The sequence below is a fragment of the Cyprinus carpio genome, chromosome A6 (assembly GCF_018340385.1).
Source record: "Cyprinus carpio isolate SPL01 chromosome A6, ASM1834038v1, whole genome shotgun sequence".
In the NCBI taxonomy this organism is placed as follows: domain Eukaryota; kingdom Metazoa; phylum Chordata; class Actinopteri; order Cypriniformes; family Cyprinidae; genus Cyprinus; species Cyprinus carpio.
This window is the reverse complement of record NC_056577.1, coordinates 796,961-821,015: the sequence shown is the minus strand read 5'-3', so window position 1 is coordinate 821,015 and position 24,055 is coordinate 796,961. Positions and strand designations below refer to the sequence as shown.

The following is a 24,055-nucleotide window of genomic DNA, read 5'->3' as shown; positions in this document are numbered from 1 at the left end:
TCAACAAAGCAGAAACTTTTCAGTCTCTTTCTCTCTTTCCTGTATAATATATGTCTGTACACTGAACGTATAGGCTGTCCTCTGTGTGTTTTTCTGGAGATCACAGAACCAACAGAAATTAAAGGGGTCATATGATACAATTTCAAATTTTCCTTTCGCTTTGGATTGTTACAAGCTCTTGGTGCATGAAGAAGATCTGTAAAGTTGCAAAGACTAAATTCTCAAACCCAAAGAGATATTCTTTATAAAAGTTAAGAGTCAACCACACTCTCCTAAAACGGCTCATTCTAACACGCCCCCACGTCTACGCCAGATGTGGGAATATTTGCATAACACTGCCCAAATGTTCACACAAAGAAAGAAGGCGTAACTTTTATTCTAGCTGTTGCCGCTATGTTGTGGAGACGCTATGTGTTTCGTTGTGAAAGCGAAACTACTTTGTTTAGCCTTCCAAAAGAGGACACAATTTGAAATCAGTGGTTAAGTTGTATTTACAACACTGTTCCAGAACAGTTCAACCCAAAATTTTCAGATGTGTGTAGCGTTTTTTACGGAGGACGAGGACTGATTCCTGAACCAGTAGACTACAATGCTTCTGTGGCACAAAGGCTGTTTCTATAAAGGGGAGCAATTCCAACTTTGCAAGGACAGTCTGGCGTTTCTGACTCACAGCCTGTATGTACGTTTACATATTTAAAGAATTTGCCACTGATGATTCAAACGCGAGTTTTGAGCAGTGTAGAGTAACATTAGCGCTTGTTGCTTGTCATTTCTCCGATCACAAATGCAGACATGGTTTTATGTTTACACAACACGTAAAAAGACAGTATAAGTCATTATAATCAGCAATTATGTCCCCACTGGATGCAACAAATGCCTCATGCCAGGAGACAGAATCACAGTATGGTAAGGGGCATAACATTTCCATCACACGCAGGAGGTATTCAGCCAATCATAATGCACTGGATAGCTGGCCAGTCAACTCACACTTTGCTTTTCAGAACGATGAGCTTTGTAAAAATCGACATGTTTCAGAAAGGCGGGGCATAGAGGAGCAACAATAATGTACATTATGTGGAAAATAATGTGTTATTTAACCTTAAACCGCATAAACACATTGCATTACACCAAATACACAAAATAATGTTATTTTTAGCAACCTCATATGACTCCTTTAAATATGATGAATAGATCCCTTTCAGCATGAAAGAACTTGGCAACAGTGATCAATCTGTTAATTGGAAGGTTTTAAAGGGGTCATATGATGCTGCTAAAAAGAACATTATTTTGTGTATTTGGTGTAATGAAATGTGTTTATGCGGTTTAAGGTAAAAAAAAAAAAAAAAAAAAAACACATTATTTTCCACATACTGTACATTATTGTTGCTCCTCTATGCCCCGCCTTCTGAAACACATCAATTTTCACAAGGCTCATGAAAAGCGAGGTGTGCTATGATTGGCCAGCTATCCAGTGCGTTGTGATTGGCTGAATGCCTCAAGCGTGAGACGGAAATGTTACTACTTTTAACATATTGTGATGCCTTGCCTGGCCGGAGCAACGAGACAAAAACATAAAACCCATTATAACATGATATAAACATGATTTCTAGTCATGTTTTCTCTTGGAAGGCAAAAACAAAGTAGTTTCACTTTCTCAACAAAACAGCCTCACACACCGCGGCCTTTAGTGAGCAGAGGCCGGAGGCCTAGAGTGAGCCGCGGCCGGCTTGAGTGAGCAGAGGCAGGTGGCTTGAGAACGGTGAGGCAGGTGGATTATACGAAGGAGCGCACCTCGGTCTTGCAGCAAACACATGTTACGACCCCGGGCTGGACGCCCCTTCATCCACGGTGAAAGCCGATTTGCCGATCCACAGTGCAAAGTTGATGTATTTCCTCAGCAACCAGCACGGATCAGCTCCAGGCATGACGGAGCAGATATCAAACCTCTTTTGGAAGGCCAAACAAAGTAGTTTCGCTTTCACAATGAAACACACAGCGTCTATACAACATGGCGGCGGCAACAACAATACTACAACGAGAATAAAAGGTACGCCTTCTTTCTTTGTGTGAACATCTGGGTGGTGTTATACAAATCTTCCCACATACTGACATATATATGTGGGGGCGTGTTAGAACGAGCCGTTTCAGGGGGTGTGGATGAGTCTCAACTTTTATAAAGAATATCTCTTTGGATTTGAGACTTTAGTCTTTGCAAATTCACAGATCTTCTTTATTCACCAAGAGTTGTAACACTCCAAAGAGAAAAAAAATTGAAATCACATCATATGACCCCTTTAAATATAACATTTAATAGGATCAGAAGCATGTAATATTAGTTGTACCAAGATTAGAATTAGCTGAACCTTCTATTATTTTGAGAGACAGAAGTGTAATAGCGAATGTCAAGCCCTTCATTTTGTACCACCTCAAACATAGAAAAGAAAAAAAAAAAAACTTATTTCTGTGTAATAAGGCTCTAAATACAGATTACACAACTAAATCTAAAACACTTTTATCAAAGTAATCATTTATTTGATACTAGCAAAGCAACTAACAGTAAACGCATTACAGGCTCAGTTTACCTCAAGTAAACTGGTTAAGGGTGTTTATGGTCAATCTCGTCGCTAAATTAACCTACAAGCTTTCAGGTAACACCCCAGATTTTTAACCCTTGCGCAACAGCACATAAATATCTCCAACGGATTAGATTTAAATTGAAGATAATTTTAGAGATAATCAGAAGTTTTTTTTTTTCTTTCTTTTTTTAACCTAGTGAGCTGCCTACCTAGACATTGGTTACAGTCATAGATGTTAAAGAGTCAACAGCCGAGGTTTTGAGATAAAACCAATATCTCAACTTACCTTTTTGTTCACAAGTCGAGCTTTGGCAGCTTTCGGTTTAAAAAAAAAAAAAGAAGAAGAAGAAAGTGTTGCTTGTACAGCGGTAATAAGGCCTTTTTTGCGGAAAAAAAGTACCCGTAAAAACAGACAGACCCAAGTAATTAACAATGTACTATATAATTAGCTGAACCTCCGAAAGTGTCCCAAAAAGGCAGCAGAACGAAAATAAACAAAATTCAATATGCAAAGAGAAAAGGACTGACGTGAAATTTATATGCAAACTCAGAGCTTTGAGTTCTGATGGAGATTAGATGCTTGCATGCTGGAAAAACAGCAGATGGCATTTCCATGACATATACGCTACGAAATACCCTCGAAAAGACAGAATAGAATACATGAAAAACAGAGATGCAGTTTGTCAAGTACAGTAGCATAAATTGATCATCAGAAATAGCATCTCGTCTACGGTGCAAAACGAAGAAGAGGGCAGTTTAAAGCTCCTACTGTCTGGTAGACTGACATGAGATTATGCGATGCAAGCTGCTTCATTAAAGTGCAAAAATAAAGATAGCGAGCGATGTGGCGAGCAGCCTGGCTGCAGTTGTGTGGAGAATCCAGAGATTTTTTTTTTAAACGACGGTGAAAATATCCAGGAATAAGTGCGGAGTGTCCGGAAAAGCACCGAGAGTGTCGGGTCAGGATAAAGCCTCTGCAGCCATTTTGTTCGGTATCAACACAGCAGACGAGCGCCTCAAGTATGGTGGGAGGGGCTTAGCCGCTAAAATAATTTCCATATGACGTTTAACCAACCAAGCAAGCAGACTGATTTTACATCGGAGCACCGCCCATAGTTTCAAGCGTCCAGTTGGAAATCACAAGGGCTGAAATATGGGTGTTCAACTGACCTTGCATGCTCTGTACAGAAACAAACAATTTAAAAACCCGGTGTTTTCATTTCACACTAGGGGCCCAGACTAGTCGACTTTAAAGTCCCTATCAAATCAAAATGGATTTTTTTTTGGCTTTTAGCATTAATAATATTAATTAATATTAATAGTATTAATGTTAGCGTACCAGTGCTCGAATTGAATCAAGTCTTATGGGGGTCCCCACTTTTTTATTTTGCAATATTTTGCAAAATATATTTAGAATATGAAAAAGGGTCAGGAACGATAGATAGAAATGATAGATGTAGAAAACACTATAAAATACATTGACATATCTAAAAAACAAACAAACAGTATAATGCCTCATAAAACTGTGTTTCCTAAAAGCTTCGTAAGCCTAAAAGGTTCGTAAAAACGATCGTACGACTGATCTTAATATTACGATCTGTATCCCAAAGCATCGTAACTTAAGTAGCACTTGAAAATCATCGTAGATCTACGAGTTTTCTGGAATAATCGTAAAGCCCTAAGTGCGTCGATTTATGCGTTCACCTCACTGATCTATAATATATAATATATAATATATAGATCAGTGGGTCACCTGCAGGACAATCGGCATATTGCACCTTTAACTTTATTCAAGTGCAATGTGATTATAATATAAGGATTTGATTGTACTTTATTGTACATTTTATTACTCGTTTTGTTGTTGTTGTTGTTGTTTTAAATGAATTTATAAATTAAAAATAATTTAAAAGAGCAGAAAAAATAGAAATACACATCAAAATAAAAAAAATTAATAAAATAATGTAGTCAGGTCAAGTCACCTTTATTTATATAGCGCTTTAAACAAAAAAGATTGCGTCAAAGCAACTGAACAACATTAATTAGGAAAACAGTGTGTCAATAATGCAAAATGACAGTTAAAGGCAGTTCATCATTGAATTCAGTGATGTCATCATGCAGCTCAGTTCAGTTTAAATCGTATCTGTGCAATAATTTGCAATTAAGTCAACGATATCGCTGTAAATGAAGTGACAGAATGGAGGAAAAACCTTGGGAGAAACCAGGCTCAGTCGGGGGGTCAGTTCTCCTCTGACCAGACGAAACCAGCAGTTCAATTCCAGGCTGCAGCAAAGTCAGATTGTGCAGAAGAATCATCTGTTTCCTTCTGGTCTTGTCCCGGTGGTCGTCTGAGACAAGGTCTTAACAGGGGATCTGTCTCTGGGGCTCTAGTTGTCCTGGTCTCCGCTGTCTTTCAGGGCTGTAGAGGTCCTTTCTAGGTGCTGATCCAACATCATCTCAGTATACGTACTTGATCTGGGTGACTGCAGTGACCCTCTGACTTGGATACAGACTGGATCTGGTGGCTACGGTGACCTCGGAATAAGAGAGAAACAAACTAATATTAGCATAGATGCAATTCTTCTAATGATGTAGCAAGCACATCGGGTGTTATGGGAAGTGTTCCCGGTTCCGGTTTACCTATTTAATGCAGTCTAAAAATCCTTTAACGGATTTGGATATTAGAAGCGTATTAGTGTGCTATGTGTAAGCCAGGTTAAAGAGATGGGTCTTTAATCTAGATTTAAACTGCAAGAGTGTGTCTGCCTCCCGAACAATGTAAGGTAGGTTATTCCAGAGTTTGGGCGCTAAATAGGAGAAGGATCTGCCGCCCGCAGTTGACTTTGATATTCTAGGTATAGTAAATATACTTCAAAGACTGGGGGTGGGGGGGTTATCTGTCATTGACTTGCTGATTTGCACTTAAAGCATGGCTACGTGCGATTGTGTTAAGTGCATTTTTGGGAAACGCACGTGAAACAATAATGAACGATCATAAAATGACTCATAGAAAACGCTCTTAAGCTCTAAGATCAATCTTTATCGAGAAACGCAGCCCTGCTTGATTGGTTTGACTTATTTTTGGCTTTTTTTTTTTTTTTTTTTTTTTTTTTAAATCACAAAAATAAATTAATTAATTAATAAATTGACGCCACAAGTAATTTTTGATGACTTTGCAATAATTAATAAAGTGTTTGAAATAGTAACAATATAAAGATGCATGAAAATGTTTCCAATTTATGTAAGGAAAACAAAATCCCCGACATGGAGTGCATAGATATAGTAAAAAAAAAGAAAGAAAGAAAGAAAGAAAGAAAGAAAGAAAGAAAGAAAAAGAAAAAAATGCCATGCCAAAGAGAAAGAAAGAGAAAAAGTTGCCATGCCAAACAATGTCAAGCGCTTAGCGGTCTTGAGATGAAGGGGGTTTTACATTTTAAAGGGACATGACAACCACCCCCCACACCCCATTCGAGCACTGGCCTTATCTATCTATAAGCTAGTGTACTCCAAAACGATGATAAAATATGTATTTAGAAGATATAAGCATTCAAAACTTACACAGTCTTTCACTTCCGGCAATATGAATCAACGGTTTTGATGACGTCACCCCTCACTTCAGCTTCTCATCAAACTTTCTGTCCAATCAAAGGGAAGGTAGGCCTATTCTTTTAGTAAGACAGTTAGTTAATTCCCATGGGAACTTGTCCTATTCATGGGTTTCATGTGACATCACACAGTGGTGCGGCTGCCATTTGTAGGACCGAATTGCAATCCAGTCAGTCTGCTGAGCTGTGCTTTGGGCTTTGATAACAACAAATCACAATGGATTATTTACCAAAAGATGTGAATGTATGGGATTTTTATGATTAAATATTTCTCGTAAGCATAGATGCGTTTTTTACAATTTAGTATTTTAGTTCATATTGAAACTTGCAAGAGGTTAAATTCGCGTGCGAGACTGCTGATTTGCCAGAAAACTTTAGATATGCTCCTCCTAAACCTAATAAATCAACGAGATGTTTTTGATATTTGATCTAAGAACAGTTATGTGAGTCTAGTTACGCTGCACTAAACTTTGACGAACAACACTCCGATATGCAAACAAACAGATGAGGAAGAGGAGGATGATGATGGTCCAGCGAGTACAGGAGAAAGGTTTGTAGTTTTAGTTTCCACATTCTTATTTTTATGAATGTTACTACTTCAAGGATGTTAGAGTGAAGATGATTTCTTTGTACTATTAGTATTATAATTCTAGAAAAACGTTCTTTTCAAATAATATCAGTTAACTAAATATAAGCTAGTTGCAGTGATTTTTACGATGACAATGTAACGTACTGCAGTCAAATTTATATGCATCAGTATGTCCGAGATCATTTGCAGTAGCTGTGTCCTACTTTTACAGTTGCTATGTTAGCAGACTTATATGTACATGTGCTCACCACTACCAAAGCACATGTAACTGACTACAACGAAACACTGAATCACAGTTTTGTTGCTGGTTGCATCTTCATTTAGCATGTAGAGACATACAGGAATAACTGAATATTTCTCTTAAATGTGCCACAAATGTCTTTTAACCTATGTTTTGTAGTAACCAAGAGAAGTGATGACTTCTGAAAAGTGTTTCTACTAATTTACTTAAAAGTATAGTTAACCCAGAATTCAGTCATCATTTACATTATACTTAAAGTCCCCCTCACTTTTTTAAACCCCTGACTTTTGTTTTTCTGCAGAACTCAAAAGAAGGTACTTTGAAGAATGCTGGTAATCAAAACCAACAAGTTTGTCATGTGTAGATGACATAAAGGGAGTAAATGATTTTCATTTTTTGGTAAACTATCTCTTTAATTAGGATTATACACACTTTAAATTTCAAACATACTGGACACAGACACTTAATGTGCTAGAATTAAATGGGTAAATAACAATAAATAAATAGGCTTTCAAACAACATGTGCTTTAATACAATATAATTTCATTCAGTTTGGTGCATTCAGTTAGACCTTTAGTAATAGATGCATCATGTGCTCTTTACAGGTGCAGAAATTAAAGCTCCCAAGCAAAGAACTCACTGGACTAAGATGCGGAAAGATATGCTGCACAATGAGCAACAACCAAGAACAGTATTCACTGATTACCTTTAAAAATTATTCATGGTAATGGTTAGGTAATAATTATTTCAGTTATTTTACCAAGTACAATATGTTTCATTCCAAACACTTTGCCATTTACCAATGTGTTTTTCAAAACACCTTTTACAATTTTAATGTTTTAACCTTTATTTATTAAATGTCACGGTCCAAGTGTACATATAAATGCCTCATTCATTCAGGTAAATATATGGGTCATTTTGCAAAATGTTAAATATTTTATCTACACTTATTGTATAACTGCTGTTTTTTGCAGTAATCACATGGTTTTGTAAATAATTTTTCCTCATGCTAGCTTGATAAGGCAAGTTCTTTAATGGATTTTAAAATTACTTTTATAATAATGAGATGTTTGTAGATTTGTTAATTCATGTTATTTGTGTATTATAATCTATATAATTAAAATAAAAGTAAACGTTTTGTCTAGGTAACCTTATCAATTATAAATGAAATATTAATGAACAGTACAGTAGATATAGAAATTAAACTGGGCAAAGTCTGGCATGCTGCGTAACTGGCCGAGTTCGGCTTGGATGAGGCAGTGTAGGTAAATTATGGCTGTTGCATGTGGTCTGGTCGATTCAGACCAGAATCTGAAAGTGAGTACACAGGCATCCAGCCCGGGTGTGGCAGATGGATCCGGGCCGATGGACAAGTCTCTAGCAGGTGAAAATGTCTGAAAATGGCCCGAGTGTATGGAGAGGATTTGTGTATGAGGTAAATGAAAATAGCCTATCAGCAAACGTCAAATTGGTAAGTTTTAACTAGACTTTAATGGAGTCAGCAGTTCGCTTGACAGAAAATAAGGATCTAATCCTAAAGTATCTATTTTGTTTTTAAATACCATTGTTTTCCGTTGTTGGTGGAGTGTTATTTTGGTTTCCAATCACTGAGGAGAGGCTACGCCAGATCCTAAAGATGGCGAAGAGATGTATTGGCAAAAAAAGTCAAGTGGCTGAAACCCATGAATACTGAATTTCTTCAGAAATTCCAATTACCAGTTAAACCAAGATAATTTGCTATTGTTTTTGATGCAATTCCAAAGAGTGTGATGTTACTTAAAACAAAACAAAAAAACTGTAACTTAGAGGAAGTCAAAATGGTTAATCATTGTGTAAACATTTTCATTGAAAATATTGATGTTTTAAAACAACAGTGTAGCAATAAGATTATAAGAAATGCTCTTTGTTCTGTGTCCTTACCTGCAGCAAGATTTTTTTGGTCTTCTTTATTTGGTAATATCTCTTGGGTTAAAGCATGGAAACTGCCAAAATATGTTTTGTATCAATAACAAAATGAAGGAAGAATTTATCCTGCTGAGCATGTTTTGGAAAGATTTTGTGAATTTTGTGGTCAAGAAAAAGAAACTATCTTTTTTTTTTTTTTTTTTTTTAAAGAACAACATATTATACAATATATTTTGTTAGGGAATTCTATATTAACAGAAAAATGCAGTGTATGATAGAAATTTGTATATTTGATGTAATTTTTTTTTACAGAAAACGAAAATTTGAATGGTAAAGCACAACATACAGTATTATACAGTTGTTTATTTTGTTAGGAAAATTCCATATAAATAGGAGAAAAAGTGGGCTCAATGTAAACCAAATGTATGTAAATCTCTTGGAACAAAAAAAAAAAAAAAAAAAAAAACAACAACAAAAAAAGCACTGAAACCATGTAATGCTCTATAATCACTAAAATGTATTTAATTTTCTCTCTCTCTCTCTCTCTCTCTCTCTCTCTCTCTCTCTCTTTCTCTCTCTCTTTCTCTCTGGCAGCTATCTCATGATATCTCATGTTCTTGTGGCATTGATTAATAAAGCATAAAAAAAAAGATTTCAGTCCAATCAAATGCTGTCTAGAATCTGAAATGTCACGCCCCCTACACTATAAATACGCTGAAACTGCAGCTGAAATAGGTAGTGATAGGAGAAACGAACCATTTTGAAGCTTCGAATCAACTGAACCAATTAGTCCACAAAATGTTTCACTGTTTCGAAGCGTTTGAAACACGCACACGCTTGTGACGCCTGCTGGTCAAAACTGTGTAAATGCAACAAAAACTCTCTGGTCAAGAGACATGATAACATGGAGCGGATCATATGCACGAGTCGTGCAGATCACAAAATGTAGACCCATTTGAATTCTACACAGAATGCTATATTTTATAGTGATTTGGATCAAATTAGGAGGAGAAACTGCTAGACAAACGTCACTAACGAGTAGAAGAGATAACACCGGTGCCCTGCACCAACCTACACAATTTTCAAACTACACAACCTCAGCATCATTATAATCAATGTTTTGCTTTAGTAACAGTTTCATATTGAATCTATAGAGCTAATCTATTAGACTGTGGCTGTCAAATGCAGCATTACCAAGCTCAAAGGCTCTTGCCCAAGTTGTGATACAAACAAAACGCTATTGGCTGTTTAAAAAAGGGGGCGGGGCTTTTCGATATGTCCCGCCTCATCTTCCTGTTTCAGTTGAAATTACGTCGCCATATAGCAAAACGCTGCGTGTTTCAAAACCACTTCATTTGACCTTTAGGGTTGCCTATAAGCTGGGTGTTCAACTCAGGAGTGCAAGTCCAGAAATTCTGCAACTTGAAACAGCAGCATACTTGATAACTCAGCTCGCCTTGGCTACTCCGGTTATCCTCAGGGCCGTCCTTAGGGGGTTGCGACTGGAATGCACACAAATTCAGTTTACATCTCCTTCATAAATTTAATAAAAACAGAAAAAAGCAAGAACACAATGATACACATTCTTTATTCATAATTTTGTACAAACTTCCCAGGAAGACTTGAATGCACCATAATTATATCTTATGTTTAACCACAACAGAGACATAGCCAGCGGCAAATGTCAGAATGACTAGCCAAGATAAGGCTGCTCTCGGTAGGAAACACTGACAAGCTTGTGAGCAGTATATAATGAGGTGAGGGCTGCATTCTCAGTCCAACTGCGTGCACTGTGCTGACTTGCCGGCACAAATTTTGAGGACTTGGACTCACTCATGACCATATGAGGACAAGGCCCACTGCCTGGGGGGCCCTCCCCTCCTTTCTGCAGTCCTTTTCACTGACGAGAGCCTCCACCAAGCAAGGTGTCAGTCTACACACATCCCTGCCAGTGATAGCAAACTAAGTCAGTTCCTAGATGTATGAAGAGCTATTCCAGGCATTTGTCGCTGGCTGATGTAATAGAACACAGGTATTCTCACCAGTCCAAAAGCAGACCACCCCATTTCAAAGGCATGGTTCCAACACTGACATGGCCTCAAAATGCCACTGTTTTGAGACAGGAGGTTCACAGTCTGCTCACAAAAGGAGTGATAGAGTGAGTTCCTCCGAGTGAGCATATAACATATCTGGGTGTGTGTTTCGACCCCTGGGACTGGTGACATGCACTGTAGTTATGACAGATGCGTCAACCTCGGGTTGCGGAGCAGTGTGTGAGGGCGTACCGACTTCAGGTCTGTGACTAGAGTCACATAGCAGGTGGCACATAAACCACTTGGAACTAAAAGTGGTGTCCTTAGCCCTAGTGGCTTTTCTGTCACAGCTGGAACAACAACATGTGCTGATTCACACTGACAATATGTCTGTGGTTTCATACATAACTTGCCAAGGTGGTGTGCTCCAGAGCCCTTTTCAAGCAGGCTGCAAGCTGATAGTCATCTATTTTCCATCAGAGCGGTGAATTTCCCCAGTCTCCTAAACCGCATAGCGGACATGCATGACATCTCAGTTTGGTTCGGATGATTTGGGACTGCTTCGGGAGGGCAGAGGTGGATCTGTTCGTGTCAAGCGAGTAACATGCACTTCACACTGTTCTTTTCGCTCTCTCACTCCTTGCTGATGGGGGATGCTCTGACGTTGTGCTGGCAGAGAGCCAGACTTCATGCTTTACCTCTGGTGAAGATTTTGCCTCTGGTATTATGTAAAATCATAGAAGATAGAGCATTGTAATCCTCATTGCCCTGAACTGGCTGAATCAATCTTGGTTTCTAGACCTAAGGAGATGCTAGTGGCTCCCCCTTTGCGAATTCCCCTCAGGAGGGACATGTTGTCTCAAGCAAACAGCATGATATGGCACCCCAGCCCAAAGCTGTGGAGCCTTCATGTGTGGTTGCTTCAGGTGTTTTAAAGGAGCTATAGTCCCTGCATCCCTTTGTACTTGAAAGGCTCACCTGAGTCTTGTGCAGCTTCTACTAGGCATCTGTATGCTCTTAAATGGGGAGTGTTTGTGAAATGATGCTGTGATAGAGATATCGACCCGGTGAGTTGTTCTGTGTTGGACGTTTTATGTTTCCTGCAGCACAGGCTAGATAACGGGAGTCTACAGTCAACTTTAAAAGATAATGTGGCCTCTATTGCCTTGTTTCATTCCCCGGTTGACGATCAATCGATCGTGAGCTATGCGCTGGTGGTCAGATTTCTCAGGGGGGGCAAGGAGATACCCACCTTTGGTGAGGCCATGGGACCTAGAGTTGGTACTGAAAGCGCTCTCTCTAGCCCCGTTCAAGCCCTTGGCATCCATTGCTATGAGGGAGTTCTCTCAAGACTGCTCTGCTTCTTGCCCTTGCTTTGTCTAAGTATAGAGGTGATTTGCAGTTCTCTGTGGACTGCAGTTGTCAACCTTGCGTGACGCAGAGGCCTTTAAGGATTTATATCGACCGCTCTGACATCTTTCAACAGTCTGACCAGCTCTTTGTGTGTTATGGTGTCTGTACTAAGTGACGAGCAGTATCTAAGTAGAGGCTTTCTCACTGGATAGTGGACACAATCATGTCAGCTTATGCGAGCCAGGTACAGGAATGCCCTTTCAGCATCAGAGCTCTTACGATAAGGGCTATTGCCTCTTCATGGGCCTGGTCTAAAAGCATGTCTATTCAGGATATATGCTTTGCAGCCATCTGGTCCTCACAGAATATTTTTGCCAGGATTTACAAGTTGGATGTGCTGTCCTCGACATCTCAAGTGCTTTCAGCGAGTGACAAACCTCAACTATTCTTCTAGCTTTATTACTATGCTGCTTCTGGGCAAAGTTTGTTACCACTTATTGCTGTTGATACTGTGCAGGCCTATTTCAAGTCAAGTCAAGTCATCTTTATTTATATAGTGCTTTAAACTAAAAAGATTGCGTCAAAGCAACTGAACAACATTAATTAGGAAAACAGTGTGTCAATAATGCAAAATGACAGTTAAAGGCAGTTCATCATTGAATTCAGTGATGTCATCATGCAGCTCAGTTCAGTTTAAATGGTATCTGTGCAATCATTTACAATCAAGTCAACGATATCGCTGTAAATGAAGTGTCCCCAACTAAGCAAGCCAGAGGCGACAGCGGCAAGGAACCAAAACTCCATCAATGGGAGAATGGAGAAAAAAACCTTGGGAGAAACCAGGCTCAGTTGGGGGGCCAGTTCTCCTCTGACCAGACAAAACCAGGAGTTCAATTCCAGGCTGCAGCAAAGTCAGGTTGTGCAGAAGAATCATCTGTTTCCTGTGGTCTTGTCCCGGTGGTCGTCTGAGACAAGGTCTTTACAGGGGATCTGTCTCTGGGGCTCTAGTCCTGGTCTCCGCTGTCTTTTAGGGCTGTAGAGGTCCTTTCTACTTACTAAACCAACATCTTATCTGGATACAGACTGGATCCGGGTGACTGCAGTGACCATCTGACTTGGATACAGACTGGATCTGGTGGCTATGGTGACCTTGGAATAAGAGAGAAACAGACTAATATGAGCGTAGATGCCATTCTTCTAACGATGTAGCAAGCACATCGGGTGTTATGGGAAGTGTTCCCGGTTCCGGTTTACCTAATTATTGCAGCCTAAAAATACTTTAACGGATTTGTATATTAGAAGTGTATTAATATGTTATGTGTAAGCCAAGTTAAAGAGATGGGCCTTTAATCTAGATTTAAACTGCAAGAGTGTGTCTGCCTCCCGAACAATTTTAGGTAGGTTATTCCAGAGTTTGGGCGCTAAATAGGAGAAGGATCTGCCGCCCGCAGTTGACTTTGATATTCTAGGTATTATCAAATTGCCAGAGTTTTGAGAACGGAGCGGACGTGGAGAACTATAATGTAACAAGAGCTTGTTCAAATACTGAGGTGCTAAACCATTCAGGCCCTTATAAGTAATAAGCAAGATTTTAAAATCTATACGATGTTTAATAGGGAGCCAGTGCAGTGTTGACAGGACCGGGCTAATATGATCATACTTCCTGGTTCTAGTAAGAACTCTAGCTGCTGCATTTTGGACTAACTGGAGTTTGTTTACTAAGCGTGCAGAACAACCACCCAATAGAGCATTACAATAGTCTAAACTTGAGGTAACAAAACGCATGGATTAACATTTCTGCATTTGACATTGAGAGCATAGGCCGTAATTTAGATATATTTTTGAGATGGAAAAATGCAGTTTTACAAATGCTAGAAACGTGGCTTTCTAAGGAAAGGTTGCTATCAAATAGCACATCTAGGTTCCTAACTGATGACGAAGAATTGACAGAGCAGCCATCAAGGCTTAGACAGCGTTCTAGGTCATTACATGCAGAGCTTTAAGGCCCTATAATTAACACCTCTGTTTTTTCAGAATTTAGCAGGAAGAAATTACTCGTCATTCAGTCTTTTTTATATCGACTATGCATTCCGTTAGTTTTTCAAATTGGTATGTTTCGCCAGGCTGCGATGAAATATAGAGCTGAGTATCATCAGCATAACAGTGAAAGCGAACACCGTGTTTCCTGATGATATCTCCCAAGGGTAACATGTAAAGCGTGAAGAGTAACGGCCCTAGTACTGAGCCTTGCGGTACTCCATACTGCACTTGTGATTGATATGATACCTCTTCATTCACTGCTACGAACTGATGGCGGTCATATAAGTACGATTTAAACCATGCTAATGCACTTCCATTAATGCCAACAAAGTGTTCTAGTCTATGCAAAAGAATAGTGTGGTCAATAGTGTCGAACGCAGCACTAAGATCCAATAGCACTAATAGAGAGATACAACCATGATCAGATGATAAGAGCAGGTCATTTGTAACTCTAAGGAGATGTGCATTTTTATATGTGTTTTTGTAATGTTGCATGGCACTACCATGCTTAATGTTGTATTCAGTGCAGACGCTCATTTCTTCTGGCTAGGTATGCATCACGGGTAGCCAGACGAAGGAGGCAGATATCAAATAATAAATCCATAATAAATAAATCCACTTGGGAAAAAAAAAAAAAAAAAAAAAAAAAAACTTCTTTACATGGAGACAGGACAAAGAAACTGAGGAATTGCAGGGCCATTTATACTAAACCACGGATCCTACATGACCTTAGTGGGCTTGGCCACAGGCATATGCCCAAATTTTCTTGTGGAAGATTAGGAATTGTGGGGGTTGCTCTGAAGGAGCAGGTGCTGGAGGGCACTCTGGAGATGCAGGGCAGGCTAACTCCGGGGAATCAGGAGATGAAGGAGGGCTGGACATGACCAGCAGAGATGATGGAGAGCTGGACGGGACCAGCAGAGATGAAGGAAAGTTTTCTGGAGCAGATTCTGGGGTGAGGGTAGGAGCCGAGGACTCTGGAGGTAACGCCATGTCCAAGAGTGCTGTGTCAGCGATAGCCAGCAGACCTGAGTCAGCGGCTGGTGATCCTGGGCTGAGGACTAGAGAGGAGCTTTGGAGGACTCTGGGAAGTGAGGGAGGAAAGGAGGGAGCGGGCTCATTGGAGTGGCATGTGGTGAGCTGGAGCACCCACATGCTTCCAGATGGGATCAGGACGATTATCTTCCACGTCAACAAAGAAATCAGAGTCATTAAAATCAAGGATGTAATTTATAAAATCTGCTACGGGTCTATAACAAATCACCAGGAGACAGAAATTGTCACAAATTATCATTGTCCAGTCCCATCCGGAAGCAAGCATTAAGCATATGATCGCTCCAGCTCACCAGATGATGCTCAGTCAAACACTCAAGAACTCCTCCACATATCATTCCAATGGCCACCCCTCCTGCTGGATGTTCAGAAGTAAATCCTCTGCCCAGTATATCCTTTTAGGGGTCCTGTCTTCTGTCACAGGTTGACAGGTGAAGGAGCTTGAATTAGCATGAAGGAGGCAGATATAAAATAAACAGAGTCTTTTAATAAATCCACTTGGGAGAAAACAACCTCTTTACATGACGGAGACAGGACAAAGAAACTGGGGAAAGGCAGGGCTATTTATACTAAACCAAACGATCGACTAATCAGATGATAAATGAACACAGGTGGAAAATAATGAATGATGATTAACTAAATGAGAACAGGAATAGAACTAAATAAGGGCAGACAGGAACTAAACAGAAACAAACACGTGACAGTACGCTAACATGGTATACCTGAGTTAGGACGTAGGACACTTGTAAGTATTTGCATGTGATTTGCATAATTAGTGACAATTGGACAGTTTATTTAATTGGCGTTATCCTATAAGGTTTCAGGAATTTCAGAGAAGGGAGGGAGTTCCAACAGCCAATGCTTCACAATTTCTCATTCTCGCTTCTCAGGGAACCAAGGATATGACAGTAACAACAACTGACAGAAACTACATTGTCACCTGAAGAACTCTTAAAACTACATTTCATGACATAATAACAGTATTATTTTCAAAATTATGTGAGTTTTCTCCTCTGCCAACAACACTTGCTGGCTGCTGCAAAATGCATTCTGGCATACCTGGCTGCCTCAAGTTCACACAAATCACCTCTTAATGCATCCTCGATAAAAGGGGTGGAGCAAGAACACATCCAGGGATTTGAACTGTACTTGGCTAGATGCGAACCTTAAGCTCAACTCTACTTAGGCAACGACTCACAAGTCCACAAGAACACAAGTACAGACAAGAATGCATATTGAGAAACAGATCTTATTTAGAAGATATAAGCATTCAAAACTTACAGTCTCTCACTTTTGCCAATATGGATCAACGATTTCGATGACATTACCATGCACTTTAGCTCCTCATCAAATTTTCTGTCCAATTAAATGCTCTCTAGAATATGAAGTGTTCCACCCCCTACACTATAAATAGATCCTGAAGTTGCGTCTGAAATTGGTTACTTGTTTACAGAGTAAGTATTTTCTGTATGGTGAATGGCATACAGTGCACTACATAGTAGTGATGGGTCATTCTTGAACGATTCATTCATTTTGAACGAATCTTTAATGTGACTCGGGAAGAACGAGTCGTCTAGGGGAATGATTCGTTCAGTCACACATGAGCAATATTCTATAGGTTCTGTACTGATACTAGTAGTTCACCTGTTTCAGTCAATGTAGTCTGAGCCGGAAAGAGAATTGATTAGTTCATCTCTTGAGTCTTCGGGTTTTTCGAGTCATTCGTTCATCACGTGACAGACCCATAAGGGTAACCAATGCAGTCTTGAGCCGGAAAGAGAATTGATTGGTTCATCTCTTGAGTCTTCGGGTTTTTTGAGTCATTCGTTCATCACGTGACAAGCTTTAACCTATTCAGTCTGAGTCGGAAAGAGACTTAATAATAATAATAATAATAATAACCAACTCTTTATTACCTTTGTTACAACATTCAGTGTATGGAAAATAACCATCATGACAGAAATTCACACATTCACACAAAAAAGTAAAAAGCTACAATTTGAGACCAGAAACGCAGTAACTATAAGAGTAAATAATTATAATAATGATAATAGTGGTAATAATAATAATAATAATAATAATATTAATAACTATGCACCCCTTTGTAAGGAAGCTTGTAAGCTAATTTCTCTATTCAATGCTGTCACGACACGTGACAAAAGAACGAACGATAGGTTAAAGCCTTTATATACAGTCTATGGTTAAAGCTGTAAAGCTGGGGCTGTCACGTGATGAAGGAACGACTCAAACCTGAGGACTTGATAGATGAACTAATCAATTCTCTTTTCGGCTCAGACGGCATAGGTTAAAGCTTATAGGGCTGTCACGTGACGAAAGAACGACTCAAACCTGAGGATTCGATAGATGAACTAATCAATTCTCTTTCTGGTTCAGACTGCACAAGTTAAAGTTTATGGGGCTGTCACATGATGAAAGAACGACTCAAACCCGAAGACTTGTCAGATAAGAGGTGAGGTGAGCTAATCATAGACTGAAGAATCAGGTAAACAATGAATTAATATTTTCTGTTTCTTATAGCATTATAGTTTTGTATTGTTTGTGTGATCAACGTTTACATAAGTACTAGTAGACATGTTAGGGAAGTAACACATAACATTTTAATTATATTTTGATAAAATGAATGAAATGACTCGAAAAAAAGATTCGTTCATTTTGCTGAACGAGACTCAAAGGTCCAGGGCCTGGGGACATCTGCATGTGGGATTCACTCTCGAAGTAGCAGTGATTGACACAACGTGTCCTTGCATTGAATCAAAGACGGCGCCGGCCGTCCATGTAAATTTTTTTGTTGGGCAAAACTTAAGCCCTTTTGACATTTTGCCTGATGTGCTATATTAAAAAAATCGCCTCCCAAGACAACTCATTATGGAGCTGCTGGACCTTCTCAGACCTGCGCTTGCCAGGGTAACGTGGCGGAATTTTGCTTTAAGTCCTGAAGTCCAGCTGCTTGCAGCGCTAAGGTTTTTTTTGCCACAGGGAGCTTCATCGAGGTCGTGGGAGAGGGCTACGGCCTAAGCAAGACCTCGGTGTGGAGGTGCGTCCACACTGTCACCAACGCCCTTCTGCGCCATGCAGGGGAATTCTGATTGTAAAGTACCTTACCATTAATATAAAAGTGTATAACATAATTTTTAGAATTAGTTAAACCCATGTCAAGAAGCGGCACAAGTGGCACAACGGGATAAGGAGGGTGGATGATTAGCGAGGGATACCTGGTTCGTCTACCTGTCACAACATATCGTGTGAACATATTACTGACAATTTGATAATTTAATTAATAGTCTATATTTTATGGATAACTTAAACTATGTTAAAATAAATGTTACTGGAATAATTTGAAGAATGTTTCATTTGCATAGAACGTGTTGTCTTTCTTAACGCCGCAATGCACCTTCGCGTGAAGTTGAAAATCGATTCCTGAGCAATCGATGCCAACTTATTCAGCACCTTCACGTGGGACAGCGCCTTTGTAACGTCGGACGTAAGAGGCAGCATGTTAAGAAGCTTCCTAAGGGACACTTCGGGGAACACACTTAGGAACATAAACAACTTTGGTAAGATATATCTTTCGAGTCTTCTTACCGCGCTAAGAGTGAGCGTTATCGGGGAACCGGGCCCAAGTTGGTAAAATGATCCGAACTTCCTATCACTAGGGAACGATTCAGACAGTATTAATATGCTTTTCTTTTGGTGCAAATGAAGTCTGGTTTTATGTTGTGTCACACGAACCACCACAGTGCACAAACAGTCTGCTCCGTTCCAGAGACATGATAGCCTGGCTTAGATCATAAGCGTTAATTGGCACCAGTGGAGCAAAAAGGGGGTATGCAGTAGAGGTCTTCATGGGTCCAAAAATTTGTGTCCGAACCCGAAAGAGACCCGTAATGTACTACACCGAACCGACCCGGACCCGTCTATTATTTCAAAAGCTGGACCCGGACCCGTGTAGATCAGAGAAATGCCTACCCGGACCCGACCCGGACCCATCTATTATTTGAAAGCTGTACCCGAACCCGCCGGGAAGACACAGACCCAAATGGACCCGATTGTCACATATTCCACCTTAAATTGCTATTACAAGTCAATAAACCTGTTGCGAAAAATACAACTTTTGTATATATAGCCGTAGTCTCTCTTCCTTGTACCTGACTGCCTGTGATGCATTACAATCCTCCGACAAGAAAGTTATCCATGTTATTCCTCTCGTCCAAGCTTAATCCACTCATTATTTCAGCTTCAAAAGTCCACTTGATGTTAAGGTGACGGATGACAAATGCAACTGTGCACATGTACATTCTGACTCGAGTTAACTCGCATAATAACTTCGACTGTTTGCCCTTTTGAACTATAATAACGACTGCTCGTTCAGTGCCATGGCTGCTGACGTTATTTATTTGCTATCATCTCTGTGCTCTCTGCTCTGCGTTGAGTCTGAATCTGACCACTAAAACTTTAAGATTAAACGGTTCATTTATATTATAATAAAAATGGAAGAAAATGTAAAGCGCGGTTTGGCGGTGTCCCTCACTGGTTGCCATAGAAACATGACACGCGCTTGAGACTGCACATGCGTGCTAGCTGGATCAACCTAAAATATGCGTTTTAACGCAATTTGAGCATCATATAAAACATTCATGTGACAGTTCACCTCAGATTTTGTTGCTGATTTTACATATATTAAATATGAGTGTTTCAAGTCTGCAAGCATTATTACCGTGCGTGCACTTGAGTCTGCGCGCTCTGTTTCTGACGACAGAGAGAGAGAGAGAGAGAGAGAGAGAGAGAGAGAGATCGCCTTTTTTTTCTCATGCTTTTCTTTTCCTAATTTTACAAGTTGCAAGTTATAAAAAACACAAGCAGTGTCTGATCACGGCCGGGTGTTCTCCGAGTCCGATGACTCCAATCGCACGGGTATTACACACAATGTTAAACAGACCCGAAGTAATAGATTCGGGCACGACCCGGACCCGGCTGATCATTTAATGATCGGGTCGACTGGTCTCGGGTGCACTGTGAAGACCTCTAGTATGCAGTAAACAGTATGCAGTGCATGGGGTGCCGCACATAGGGGGGCGCTATTTTGCGGAAATCATTCTGTGAAAATCTTCTTTAATAAAACATCATAATAAATAATCAAAAGTGTAGTTGTTAAATTAATGTAACAAAACATTTTAATTTAACGGTTTTTAGCATTTTTAATAATAATAATAATAAAAAAACATTACATTTAAACTAAATGTTCAAGTTTCAGCAGCTAAGCAGATTTACAAACATGCTTACAACTGACATCACAGGGAAGAAGGTAACACAAAATGACAGCACACAAAATGACTACATTAAAATTCAAACAGGAAATTCTGGTATGCGTCATAAGTAACACTTAATGATCTAAAATAATAAGCCAAAGCCAGTTTAAATGCAACGCACACACACACACACACACACACACACACACACACACACACACACACACACACAAAGTCTTGTTGCCACTTTTGTGGCTCAACCTCTCTCATTAAACTAATTATGGAAAATCAGTCCAGTGCTGGTTTTATGGTGTTTTGGAACTTGACTGCTAAATCTGGTTTATTACACACTTAAGCTTAATTGATTGCCTTCATGGTTTTAAATGAATAATGAGGAGCTAATAAGCATTGTCTTTGTTTCAAGAACCTGGAAGTGAACAGGGAAAAGAGGATAATGACCATGGGCAGAGAGAGAGAGAGAGAGAGAGAGAGAGAGAGAGAGAGAGAGAGAGAGAGAGAGAGAGAGAACTTATGAAGGTGTCATTATATCTGTTCTGCATGTTTGTTCTGTTGCCAGCTGCAAGTTTTTTTTATATATATATATATATATATATATATATATATATATATATATATATATATATATATATATATATAATCATAATCATAATCATATATAAAGCTAATCAATATTCTATATCAAATGAATGCAAATTTGTGACATTGGCCATAATAAGTACTTTGAATCGGATAAGTTCTTTCCTTGCTCACAAGATGATTATTGGATCATCGGATTTTGCTCAAAAAAGTGCAAAGGTGCATACCAAATGATAAGAAATTCAATTATTTTCAACAATAGAATTATTAATGTAAAACAGAAGAATTTAGGGGTGTAACGATATTCAAATGGAACCAAAAAACCATGATACACCACCGCAGGATACGTATCTTGGTCTGCCCCGCCCCCCCAGCTGGAAATGCTGACGTCATCACATTAAAATTTCAGTATCGAAAGATGCCGACATCGATACTTTTGACAACATTATTTTGGAATATTATATACTACAGTAGAAACACTTAACATTTCTGGTACAAAACACACTGTTAAAAATTGAAGATAATTTTTAACAACAAAACTCTTTATAAATATCTATCAAAATGTAACTGAGTTGAGCACCTGACCGAATCTTGGACAGACCAATAATTCTATTGGATTAATTTCCTCAGGTTAAGTCTAATGCCCAGCAGACACATGAAGCAACAGATTTATAGGGGATATATTTGTGTTGACAGGATTTGGCTGAATTAAGTTGTCAGAGCAATATTCTATAGATTACTGGTTCTGACCAGTTCGATCACTTGTTTGCCATTGGATTTTGCTAAAAAACAACAACAACAACAACAACAAAAAAAACCCTTGGCTCTGACCAAGCTCCAGCCGAGCACCAGCTCTAGCTTGAGAACCAACACAATCTTAACGAAAAAGTGATATGGCTGCTAGTTGGCTGCCTCCTGGTCAGAGGTGGAAAGAGTACAAAAATATTCTACTCAAGTAAAAGTACCATTACATGAATGAAATTTTACTTAAGTACAAGTAAAAGTACCAGTCTAAAAATCTACTCAAGTAAAAGTAAAAAGTAGCTTGTTTAAAATTTACTCAGAGTAAAAATTACTTAGTTACATTTTAACAGTGGTGGGGAGGCAAAAATGGGACCAAGGGTGTCAGACTCAGTTCCTGGAGGGCCACAGTCCTGCACAGTTTAGATATAACCCTAATTAAACAAACCTGATCCAGCTAATTTAATCATTTAGGCTTATTTGAAAACTACATGATATGTGTGCTGGAGCAGGGTTAGAACTAAACTCTGCAGGGCTATGGCCCTCCAGGAACTGAGTTTAACACCCCTGGCACAGGCCTATTAATCTCAAACTACTTGTTTTTAATTAAAGAAATCAGTTATTTAGAATAATAAGACATTTGGGCTGTTACCAGGCAAATCAGTATCAACAAACTCATATTTTCAATGCAGACGAAATGCAGAAGCTTCATCGGGAGTGGCATTTAGATGTATTTACACACTGTTTAGTGCAGGACAAGAATGCATTTAACCTGCAGTTACAAATGCATGAATAATGTTTTGATATACAAGACATAAAATGTTGAATACTCATTTGAAATGATAAGAAATAAATTATTTAAAAAAAATAAAAATCAAAAGATACTTTAATTGTGAAATTAAAACGAACAATATAAATCATCAAGTCACTGTTAATAAGTGAGTGATTGCGATTGAACCGAATCATTTAAATGATTGATTCATTCAGGAACGAAACAGTCATGTTGCTCAGAGACGCAAAACTGTGCTTTGGTGGCTGTGTTTGGAATTATTTTTTGTTGCAAAAATAGAGCAAAAACAGGCAATATGGTATCTAAAACGCAAGTCTCTTAATTAACTTGTTTTCTGACCAGTTGTAAAAAAAAAAAAAAAAAAATATTAAAAAAAAAAAAAAAAATATATATATATATATATATATATATATATATATATATATATATATATATATATATATAATCATGATGATTTTTGGAGGAAAAGACGGTATTCTTTGTGTGATTTTGATTTACTATATGAAATGATATATGTAAATTTTCTGCCCCTATTATCTTCAATTTTGTGATCATTCTAAATGCGCTTTACAAGACTGAATCACACAGTGAAAGAACGCACTGTAAATGTGCGCGCACATTGTTAAAACAACAATGATATTATCGCAGACGATATATATCGCACACTCCGCACCAGTCTTTTCGGTTAATTTGTGCAAAACCTCTTGCTAAAATGTCAAAGCTTCATTTTAACCACCAATGCAACGTTGCAATTATTTAGCTTACCTCTACATGCTTGCGAAGGGTTGATGTCGAGATTTTATAAGCTGCTAGTTTGGTCTCTCTAGGTAAGCACAGCTTACACTGCATAATAAAGCATAAATATGGCCAGGGGTTCACTTCATTTCCTTCGAGTTCAACTTCAAAATATGACTGGGTTTCGTTTTCAGCGGTGTCTGCACCACTAACTCCTGCATCTTTCTTGTGACTTTAGCGCCAGTTTGCCCTCCTGCCCATTATTTACTGACGTAGTTTACAGGGAGCGAATTTTTTTTTTTTTTTTTACTCAGCAATTAATGTGTTTTAAAATGTGGCGAAGTACAATACTTCAAACAAAATATACTTAAGTAAAAGTAAAATTACAGATTTTAAAAATTACTTTAAAAAGTAGAAGTACACAAAAAAGCTACTCAATTACAGTAACGCGAGTAAATGTAATTCGTTACTTTCCACCTCTGCTCCTGGTCCAAATGGAAGCAACATCCAGTCTATAGGATTTTTTGTCTGCC

The 24,055-nt window shown here is 38.8% G+C and overlaps 1 protein-coding gene across 5 annotated transcripts in view; it reads right to left on the bottom strand.

The window, feature by feature from the left end:
* Window positions 1–3,682, bottom strand: part of LOC109092377 (trinucleotide repeat-containing gene 6C protein-like) — a 48,557-nt gene extending 44,875 nt beyond the window's left edge. For 2 of the 5 annotated variants that reach the window (XM_042757467.1, XM_042757470.1), the window contains exon 1: window positions 2,863–3,678. The gene's annotated coding sequence lies outside the window, so the exon portion shown is untranslated. Of the gene's footprint in view, window positions 1–2,862 lie in introns of all 5 variants that reach the window. The other 3 variants (XM_042757469.1, XM_042757468.1, XM_042757471.1) reach the window with 3 other exon arrangements.
* Window positions 3,683–24,055: the final 20,373 nt, after the last annotated feature.